The sequence below is a fragment of the Bidens hawaiensis genome, unplaced genomic scaffold (genome assembly GCF_021521415.1).
Source record: "Bidens hawaiensis isolate Kalapana, Puna unplaced genomic scaffold, B.hawaiensis_p1.1 tig00002306_1, whole genome shotgun sequence".
In the NCBI taxonomy this organism is placed as follows: Eukaryota; Viridiplantae; Streptophyta; class Magnoliopsida; order Asterales; family Asteraceae; genus Bidens; species Bidens hawaiensis.
The window spans coordinates 636,206-648,073 of NW_027491123.1; positions in this window are offsets into that span (position 1 = coordinate 636,206).

Genomic DNA, 11,868 nt, shown 5'->3' on the forward strand with positions numbered 1-11,868 from the left:
CTAAACGACCCGAAAACTAAACCAAAACCGAACCTATTTGAAACCGATTATGTAGAAACTGGTTTGGAACCAATTGAAACCGTAAGTTCGGAACTGGTTTGTAATTTTCTCCACCAAAACCGGTTCCAAACCAGTTAACCGAACCGAAACCGGCCAAAACCGGGCAAAAACTGGTCAAAACCCGAACCGAAACCGATCGCAACATTGTAAGAAACCAGTTTCAACCCGAACAAAAACCGATCATAAACCGGTTTTGACTTTTATTGACCAACCCAAACCGGTTTTGAGTTTTAAACTGGTTTTGCAACTCTATATTCTAACAATAGATTATGAAACGGGCTAAGCCCAGATCCCAAACTCACATTGCACAAAGCCACAAATGTAATCAAGCAAAACCTTTATTTCGAAGTATTTGTATACCTTTTTAATGTAATTTATGGAAGCTAATTATTTTGATAGTTAGCTATCTCGATGTATTTGGATTGGATACTTTGGAGTTTGGTTGGATAGTAATTGTTTCTGGACAGCTTGTGTTTAAAGTTGACTATGAATAAGTTATGTTTAAACATAAACTTTTTAAATTATTAAGAGCTTCAGAGCATCAGCAACGCTAAACTCAATATACTAACACGTCAGCACCACATTATATTACAAACTTTTCTCAAAAACCTTCACTTTCTTCCACAATACCAAACCTTCATGATGTATAGGTGAAATAATGTGTGTTAAGTAAGTTATATCGTGTGTTTTGTGTGTTTATATGCCGGAAACACGATTACTTTGAGTAGTTTTATGTTTACAGGTAAGTGGAGCTTAAATGATCTAAATTGGAGTATTTGAGATGGAGTGGAAATGAAGATTTTATTATATGAAATGATAGAGAATTTGAAGACGAAGACGTGGCCGAAAATGGTACGTAAAACGGAGCTATAACGAAGAAGTTATGGGCAAATCAGTGCCGGGGGGGTTGTCACCGTAAAGCAGACAGTGATGACCGTAGGCTACAGTCACCACCGTAGCCTACGGTGGGGAGACCATAGGCTACGGCCGCCTGGGCAGAAAAACGCGATTTTTAGGTTTTTTCTTCCATATTTAAGCCTGGTTCAACCCTATGCCGCGTATCCTTCATACCCTAGCCACCAAGGACGATTTTGGGGCAATTCTCCACCATTCTAACACCTTCCAATCAACCGAATCATCCATTCAAGAATCAAAGAAGCTATTCAAGATGATTATGCTAGGCTAATCCACTGGTGACCATCTCCGGGCGTAGGGTTGTGTTTGTAAGCAAGTTTTGTATTTGAATCTTTATTTTGGAACTAGAATTGATTAATCATTCGATTGGTTAACCCTTTATGTTTGCTCATGCATTTCAACAGTTTTTCGTAATTAAATGGTTTTGCGATTTTATCAGTAAATTGGTTTGTGGTCATCAACTTTTAGGATTAAGTTCTTTGAGTCATTGACCTGTTTATCGTTCGCCATTAAATCACCTACTTTTATCAACCTCTAAAACTGGTAATCAATTACGTTATTATTCATCCAAACCAATTGTTCGGATTGAAGTTCGTCAATTAGTAAGGTCATGTATTTCATTTTTTTATTATAGGTGTAATCGAACGGTGCAATCGAACAAGTTTTTCAAATAGGTTTAATCAATTGGTCGAGTCTACTTCACAGCCTAAAACCTGGAGTTGGTTACATTTCCATAATTGTTATACAACCAAGTTAATTTTTAATCTGCTTGGCATCGTTTGCCCATTTAACATAAGTATTATTAAGTATAAAACTTGATTAGCACTTTCCACTGATTCCCTACGGATTCGACACTTTACTTGCCCTTGCTAGTAAAGGTATTTTATAAATATTTTTGATTGACCTTTCGACATCGATCACTTCACAAACCCCATTAAAAATATTATATATATATTTTGGACAATTTTGTAACTATGAGAACCATTTTGGACCACAAAAAACCCAAAAATAAAAAAATCATAAAACAAAAAAAAAACATAAAAATAAAAAAAAACTAAAATTCTTATATTTTATTCCAGTTTCACAAAACACACACACAAAAAAAAACCTCGGTTTTAGCAAAATTATACATATATGTATAATATGTACATATATGTACACATATGTTTTATATATATATATATATATATATATATATATATATATATATATATATATATATATATATATATATATATATATATATATATATATATATATATATATATATTTTAAGGTAAATGATAATGTATATATACGCACATTATGAAACTAGAGATTAAATGAAATTATACACATGTGTATAGGTATAATACGAGTTAATTATTATTAATTTTTTTATTTTTATTTTTTTATGAAACCGGAATGAAATATAAGAATTTTGGTTTCTATACTTTTTTAAAATTTTTGTTTTTTTTTTTTGTTTTACAATTTTTTAAAAATTTGTTAGAGGTTTTTTTAGTGGTCCAAAATGGTCCTCAAAGTTCTCAATTTGCAAAGGGTTTTCTTAGGATCCTTACCATATATATATAGGGGTGAGATCCAGTGAAAACTCATTTTAAAGAGAAAACTTAAAAACTACTAAAAACCCCCAAAAAACTATTTTTAGCTTTTAAAAAAAAAAATTTGAAGTTTCTTTTTTTTCCATTATTCTTATATGTTGTTATTGGTTAAAAAAACAGAAAAGAAAACCTTGCCGGTAATCTCGTCGGTGTAGTGTACATGTGTAATAGTGTGTATTGCATAGAAACAACACTATTGCACATATTTGATATACACTATTGTATATATGCAATATAAGACTAATACGCACATCGAATACATATTAGTACGTATGTGTAATACAACATTAAGGCACATATGCACTACATCGACTTTTATTTTATTATTTTTTTCCATATAATACAACACTACTATACATATACAATACACAAATATTGAATATATGCAATTAAACACTATTAAACTTAAAAATACATAGTAATACACATATGTAATACAACGGAATCGCACAGTAATACGTATGTGCATTACAGTGGGTTTTTTTTTATTTTTTTTTCGAGCAAAGGGTAAGAAAATATAAGAATAATGGCAAAAACAGAAATTTGAAAATATTTTTTATTTTTAATTAAAAATAATTTTTTAGGAGTTTTTAAGTTTTCTCTTTAAAGATGAGTTTTCTCTTGATCTTCTCCCTATATATATATATATAGTGCAGGGTTAGAATAAGAAGTTATAGATTCATGAGAAGTGTAGGAAGTAATATCGTCCCTTAGATAGAATATAGCATATAAGGGTAGGATGGTCCATAGATTTTTTTATTATTTTTGGAATTAATTATGAGTTATTATAATTATTTCTCCTTCTCTATATATCAACAATCTATTCATTGTAATTCAAATTAATTCAGATTACATACATGCCAAGTTTTGAAGAAATAAATCATTCAAGAAGTGGGGATATCGACCATCATTCACCCGCCTATCATTCACCCACCTATCACCACCCCCATGCCAAATCTAATAGAAGTGGGGATGTGCGAAGGTTGTTTGTAGCATCAGATACAACGACGCCGGTGGATCTAAGATCTGTGACTAGCGGCTCAATGGTTGTGGTTGTTGTCGGGTGTGAGGGAAGAAGCATCAACGATATGAGATTTGTGTTTGTAGGGTGTTTGGCTGGGCGGCGGCGTTGAAGGGCCACCCCTATGGCGGCGCTCTCACGGCCACCCCTGCGGCGGCGCTGAACGGGCATCCCTACGTTGGCGATGAACGCGACGGCGTTAAACGACCACCCCTGCGGCGACGCTGAACCAAATCATGCCCTTTTGCATATCAATCTGACCATGGAATTGAATGTAGATGTTCAAAGATTTGAACTTTATTGCTTTATGTGTGATGAGCAGGTTTGATAGAGTTGTGATGGGGGCAGACGTTAGAGTAGATATAATAATAATAATAATAATAATCATAGGAAATTTTTGAGTTTTGTGATGGGATAGAATGATTTAAAGAATCTGAAACGGGACGGAGTGTGTTTATGATGGTAAACAAGTTGTTTTAGTTCTTTGTGCTTGTGTTTATAGTGTGTTTCTATTAATGAAACTTGGCATTAAAAAATTAGTGTGTTTTTGTCAATAAAGTGTGTTTTTGTTCTTGGTGTTGTGCTTTAAATTTTAATTAAAATCTGGTGTTTTTTTTTAATTTTGATTATTTCGATCTAAAACACACTGTTATATATCTTGTTATGTTCTTTGATGGTGTGTTTTAAATTTAGATTAAAAAATAATAATTATAGATTGATAATGTTTCCAGATAAAATATAACACACTTGACGATTATGCCCCTGGAGTGTTACAAAGCATTTATTAAAATAAAACACATCGTCTAAAAAACACACTTTTCATCTACACCATCAGATCACTAAATCTAACGCACTAGATTACTTCTTACACTTTTTAGACACACTCCGTTTCTTATTATAACTCCACCCTATATATATATATATATATATATATATATATATATATATGAGAGGAAGAGAGAAATGGTGGTCCCACACGTGTAGTCCGCGGCAGTGGCGGATCTAGATCGATATCTTAAGGGTAACGTATAATTTTTTTTATCGTATTTCATACAATATTGTAAATGAAACAAAAATAGAAACACGATATTAAATAAATTTAAACACATAGGGTGCAGATTTCTCTTCTATGTTTTTTAAAGTTTGAAATCGAGTCATTAGATCCTCTTATTTTACTTTATCAAACGTTTCTCTTTCGATCACACAAATTAAAACATTGTTCAATTACTCATCACCCATTCAATTGAGCAAATTCATCTTGATAACATTTTTCAACGGTTATGGGTTGCAACCGGTAAAACCAACGCTAGCTTCAATATTCGATATACCAAAGAAAAAATGGCGTGCTTTCCAGTTTCCACCATTCCGGCATTACGCGAGCAAGGCCACATGTTCCATCCAATTTTGCAAATTTATCATCTTTCTTTAAAGTATGATAAAATGTTGTAAGATCACCCGAAATGCACCCTTTTCTTAATTACTAAAATCATTCGGATACATTTTAGCAAACTAGTAAAGACCTCACTGAATCTCTTTCAAAGTTTTTGAATTTGTATATCTAAGATCGTATTAAAAACATCAAATTCAAAATGAGTCGATTAGTAATGACATTCTTTCGGTCTCTTTGATTATCATAAACCCTAAATCCCTAATCTATTCAAATTTACAAATAAATCCTAAACCTAATCAATTCTTATTTCCATCGTCGGATTTAAATGGGGGTCAGGAGGGTCCCTTGACCCCTCGGCCGGCCAAATTAACGATATACGGGACTACAAGAATGCTTAACCGGAAAAGAAAAAACTACAGTCTGACCCTCTCCGATTATGTCCAATAGAGTAGCTAAAAGATAAACAGAAAGATGGAGCAATTGTATCTGAAGATTTTAAGACTGTTGGCGGTGCTCCGATAGTCCGGCGAAAGTTTTCGGTGAATATAACATGGTTGAAGAACAATAAAGAAGAAAGAAGTTTGCTTTATTATTTTTTAACCCACGTTAATTAATTGATTAACAATCATCATACAAAATTCTACTATTGAAGAAACACTAACCGGACCCCGAGCAGATTACTGGTAACCTGGGGGTTAGATAGCTGTTTCCCACGAGGGGTTAGACCCAGAAAAGATGGTTCTTCTGATAACCTGCAAAACAGACACCGTGAGCTCGTCACTGAGAAGGGGGGGTTCCTCCTTGTGACCACCCTCCGGCGTGAGAATCAGACTAGGTTGCTCTTTAAATATAAATGTATATTAAGAGATTGCTAGAGCAGATATCAGGTATAATATGATGATAATATGTTAAGATAAGATGATCATACCATTTGTGGTATTTATAGCCGGAGGTAGGTTTCCAAGGAGGTGTGGCCTGCTGAATAGTATTCCTGTTCAACCAACAGTGGCCTACGCACGTGCCCTGCTGGTAGTTGGTGAGTAGGCAGCGGCTGATAGTGACCAGGCCTGCCGTGTACTATTCCTTTTACACCAACTACAGGCTAGGCACGTGGTATGTCAGGAGTTGGTGAGTAGGTAGCGGCTAATAGTGACATACAGTGCAGGAGCATGCTGCTCGCCATACTGTTGTCAATGAGCTGTCGTATCTTTGGACAGATCTTTTGCCCATACCTCGTCAGGTACAGTAAAAGATCCTCAGTATCGTACGGACTGGCTCATTTGGGCGGGAGTATTCCCCCTCCCGCCTTTGTGCGGGAATGTTCCCGGCTTGCTCATTCCTTCTTCAGGTGACTGCTGAATTATTATGAGAGTTAAGCCTTGTGCGTGTAGCCATGCTGCGCGGGTGGCCTTCCCTGATGGCCGGTATCCGTAACTGCGGGAACAGGAGGAGTACCTGAAAACCATTGGTAGGCGTTTCCTGCGGGAACAGCTTGCGTACCGCACGTGAGGACGTCACGTCTCTGAGCGTGGTGGGTCCTGCTGATCCAGTTGGTTTCTGCGCAGACGTTCCTTTAGTTTAGTCTTGCGGGTTCAACCGCGCAGACGTCCGTTAAGGAGTCTTGCGGGTTGAACTGCGCAGACGTCTCTTCAAGGTGAGTTTGTGGGTCCAACTGGGCTCTGCTGGGACCTACCTCTTCAAGTCCCCCCAGTCCAATGTTCTTCTCATGAATGTTTAATAAAGTGAGGTGAACTTTTGGACTTAAGCAAAGGGTTTTTGAAAAGGGTTTAGTTTTAAGGTTTTCCATGGGGATTCTTCCCACGGAAGTCCTAATGTCACGCAGAATTTCCCACTGTTCTGCTTGATCTTTGGGTATGATGCGGGTAGGTCTGTAACCTCCTCGCAAGTCAGGAGCGTTGAGTACCTCTTGTGTAGATTCTCCATGAGGTTTTGGTAGTTTTGAACATAGTGATCAATTATGTTAAAACCACCAATTCCATCTTGAAGTTTCAAACAATCTAGTTCTCATCGTTCCCGCAATGCGGGGATGTTATTCCCGTGTGCGCAAGCATGGCCCAGAAGATCCTTCTTGGTTTCATTTCCCTGCGGAGTGCTAGGTATGTGAAGGGTTTCGCCTTGACACTGTACCCGCAACCGTCTTATAGTTACTTTACTCACAAGGTATTCCTGGCGTCAATTCCCTGCAGGTGCTAGGTATGTGAAGGGTTTTGCCTTAACACTGTACCCGCACCCGTCTTATAGTTACTTGGTTGCCGAGGTATTCCTGGCGTCAATTCCCTGCAGGTGCTAGGTATGTGAAGGGTTTTGCCTTAACACTGTACCCGCACCCGTCTTATAGTTACTTGGTTGCTGAGGTATTTTTGGCTTCAATTCCCTGCGGGTGCTAAGTATGTGAAGGGTTTTGCCTTGACACTGTACCCGCACCCGTCTTATAGTTACTTGGTTGCCAAGGTAAGGGGTATATTCCCGCTTACTTTTGAATCTTTGAGACTTGCGTTATAAACGTTATATGAATTGCGCATGCATATTTTAGTTTATTTTAGCAATTTTCCCAGTGTTTTGAATAAGTTAACCTTTGAACGTGACAGAATAGGTGTGAAGTTTTGCTTCCTTTCGTGATTGTGCGGGTAGGACCGTCACTTGCACTTAGTAGGATGGCTAAACTTTACCTATATCTGACCTGCGTGTAGGTTTTCCTCATCCTTTTTTTTTTTTTTTTTTTTTGAAATTTCTAAGTGTTTAGGATAAGTTAACCTTTGTACGTGGTAGATAATAGGTGTGAAGTTTTGCTTCCTCTTTCGTGATTGTGCGGGTAGGACCGTCACTTGCACTTAGTTGGATGGCTAAACTTTACCTATATCTGACCTGCGTGTAGGTTTTCCTCATCCTTTTGTTAGAAATTCTGTTTTGAACCGTTCGACGCGCGGTTGTCAATAGGTTAGTGTTCAGTTTCCTTTATCATGATTCATGCGGATAGACCGGCACTTTCATTTAGTGGGATGACTGAACTTTTCCCCTTCAACTGACCTGCGTGAAGGTTTGCCGTTTTTTGGGTTAATGCGGGTTTTGCCGCCTTCCCCACGCAACGACTTTCCTCGTAATTATGCGGTGAAAACCGGCATATCCGTGTGGAAAGTTTACAAGTATAAAATCATCAGCGTCAATGTTTTAAAGAGAATCATTTCCATTAAAAGTGGCTCTGGCCTTTTACAAATTTGGAATTGATCTATATGTAACACTTGCGTAATTGAGCTCCGTTCCATGTTCTTGGGACGGGAGTGCCATCGAGCCTTTCGAGCCGGTATGCGCCCTTTCCCAGCACTTGTTTGATAACGTACGGACCTTCCCAGACAGGAGTCAGCTTTCCTGGGCGATCTTGGTTCGAAGCCTCGTTGTTACGCAATATGTAGTCTCCTTCATTGAAGTTGCAGAGTTTTACCCGCGTGTTGTAGTACTTTTGCATTTGTCGTTTGTAGTTCTCTTCACGCATTGCGGCTAAGTCTCTGCGTTCCTCGGTTAGCATAAGGTCTAACCGTCTTTCCGCATTATTGTCCTCTGGTTGAATCATGACCCTTGGTGAGGGTAAACCAATTTCGACCGGGACCATGGCTTCAGTGCCATAAGTGAGGCTGAACGGGGTTTCTCCCGTACTTGCCTTTTTCATCGTTCTGTGTGCCCAAAGTACGTGTGGAACTTCGTCCACCCAGCCGGATCTGTGTTTCAATAGTCTTCTCTTTATGCCGTCGACGATGCTCCTATTTGCTCTTTCCACCTCACCATTACCCTGCGGGTGCGCCACCGAGGTAAAGGTGTGGGTGATTTGAAGTTCTTTAAGCTACTGTTGTAGCTTCTTGTCAGCAAAGTTGGTGCCGTTATCACTCACCAAATTCTGTGGGAGCCCGAAACGACAAATGATAAATTCCCAAATGAATTTCTTGATATGTTTTGCGGTCGTTTGGGCTAAGGGTTTTGCTTCTATCCACTTGGTGAAGTAGTCGATGGCGACCACTAGAAACTGGACGTTCCCTGCTGCTGTGGGAAATGGGCCAGTCACGTCGATGGCCCACTTCTGAAATGGCCATGCAGAGGTGACTGGAACAAGTTCATTCTTCGGGCGATGTGTGTTGGGTGCGTAGAGCTGACAAGACCTGCATTTTCTGATGTACGCCAGCGCATCCGTATGCATCCCCGGCCAAAAGTATCCCGCGTTGTTTAGCTTAGCTACAACTGCGCGTGGACCTGCATGTATCCCACAGATGCCTTCGTGTACTTCCCTTAGGAGGTAGTTGGCATCTTGGTCGTCAACGCATCTGAGGAGGGGGCCAAGAAAGTTACGTCTGTAAAGGACGTCATCAATGAGTTGATAGTTCAATGCTTTACAGCGTAGTTTTCTTGCCTGTGTTTTTGACTCTGGTCGTGGGTTCGAGTCCCACGGATGGCGCCAATGAAGAAACACTAACCGGACCCCGAGCAGATTACTGGTAACCTGGGGGTTAGATAGCTGTTTCCCACGAGGGGTTAGACCCAGAAAAGATGGTTCTTCTGATAACCTGCAAAACAGACACCGTGAGCTCGTCACTGAGAAGGGGGGGGGGGGGTTCCTCCTTGTGACCACCCTCCGGCGTGAGAATCAGACTAGGTTGCTCTTTAAATATAAATGTATATTAAGAGATTGCTAGAGCAGATATCAGGTATAATATGATGATAATATGTTAAGATAAGATGATCATACCATTTGTGGTATTTACAGCCGGAGGTAGGTTTCCAAGGAGGTGTGGCCTGCTGAATAGTATTCTTGTTCAACCAACAGTGGCCTACGCACGTGCCCTGCTGGTAGTTGGTGAGTAGGCAGCGGCTGATAGTGACCAGGCCTGCCGTGTACTATTCCTTTTTCACCAACTACAGGCTAGGCACGTGGTATGTCAGGAGTTGGTGAGTAGGTAGCGGCTAATAGTGACATACAGTGCAGGAGCATGCTGCTCGCCATACTGTTGTCAATGAGCTGTCGTATCTTTGGACAGATCTTTTGCCCATACCTCGTCAGGTACAGTAAAAGATCCTCAGTATCGTACGGACTGGCTCATTTGGGCGGGAGTATTCCCCCTCCCGCCTTTGTGCGGGAATGTTCCCGGCTTGCTCATTCCTTCTTCAGGTGACTGCTGAATTATTATGAGAGTTAAGCCTTGTGCGTGTAGCCATGCTGCGCGGGTGGCCTTCCCTGATGGCCGGTATCCGTAACTGCGGGAACAGGCGGAGTACCTGAAAACCATTGGTAGGCGTTTCCTGCGGGAACAGCTTGCGTACCGCACGTGAGGACGTCACGTCTCTGAGCGTGGTGGGTCCTGCTGATCCAGTTGGTTTCTGCGCAGACGTTCCTTTAGTTTAGTCTTGCGGGTTCAACCGCGCAGACGTCCGTTAAGGAGTCTTGCGGGTTGAACTGCGCAGACGTCTCTTCAAGGTGAGTCTGTGGGTCCAACTGGGCTCTGCTGGGACCTAACTCTTCAACTATTTTATTATTATTATTATTATTATTATTATTATTATTATTATTATTATTATTATTATTATTATTATTATGTCTACCGGTGCCTATTTTTTATTATTTTTTCTTAACATATGAGATTCTTTTCTTTTGAGATTTTACATCGTTGGAATATCTGTTATTCACATATATGCTGTAATTTAGTATATATTATTTTGGTTGTCATATAATTGGAATACTTAAATGTACAAACATTTCTTTTAAACGATAATTTTATAAAACAAACCAAACATTTAAACTTTATTAAATTCGTTAAACGCAAAGAAAAATGATAATAATGAAAGTCGAAGTTAGTTACAGAAATGAAATAGTTGGTGACCTATCATTTTATGAACAAATACTTTATTAAATTCGTTAAACGCAAAGAAAAATGATAATAATGAAAGTCGAAGTTAGTTACAGAAATGAAAGAGTTGGTGACCTATCATTTTATGAACAAATTACTGATTATTTTGAGAGGAAAACAAGGATGCAAAAGACCCTTGTTAACCAAACTGTCAACTTTTTTGTATAACATATATATATGTTTTTGCAATTGTTTAAAGTGAAGCAGTTTTCAAAATGGGACCTTGAAGGTTATGGATACCATATTTTAGTAATAATAACGTTACGAGTGCACACAGACGGATTACAATTCAAAAACGATACAACTATGACCCCCTATTAAAAGTTTCTGGTTCCACCACTAATTATTTCTAATTTACAATATCCAAATATCCAATAAACCATTATCAATCATTCAGGTGGCCATAAAAAATGCCAAATTAACAATTTATATAAACAAATAAACAGTTACAATTTTAAATAGAAGTAGAATAATACCTAAATCGAACAAGTAGAAGTCGAACCGTGGAAGACGGAGCCTGGAGCAACGGATGCATGGGTGTCAATTGCATCGTGGAGGTTGCAAGTGAGTGACTGTAGGAGGGCAGCAAGGGTAACGGGAAGAAACGACTGTTTGTGATGGCCGGCCAACCAAACAACAACAATATTTTGTAAAAGGGTAATGTGTTTTAATTTGGTTGGGCTTTAATTGGTTTGAAATTTTAATTTGGTTGGACTTTAAACTAATAGGGGTAACGCTATATTTTCTTTAGGGGTAACGAAATACGAAACCTACCAAACAAAGAAAAATTTGCACCACCGACGAAATGTTGAGGGGTACTGGAGGCTACCCCTTGTTCTTAACAAGGTCCACCCCTGGTCTGCGGACCAATCCTTCCCCACAAACCACCATCCGTGGGCTTCCCGCTACAACGCAACCCACCTCCTTTTCTCTCGTCTGCTTGTCCGCCACAACGCTGTACATGTTCTTACT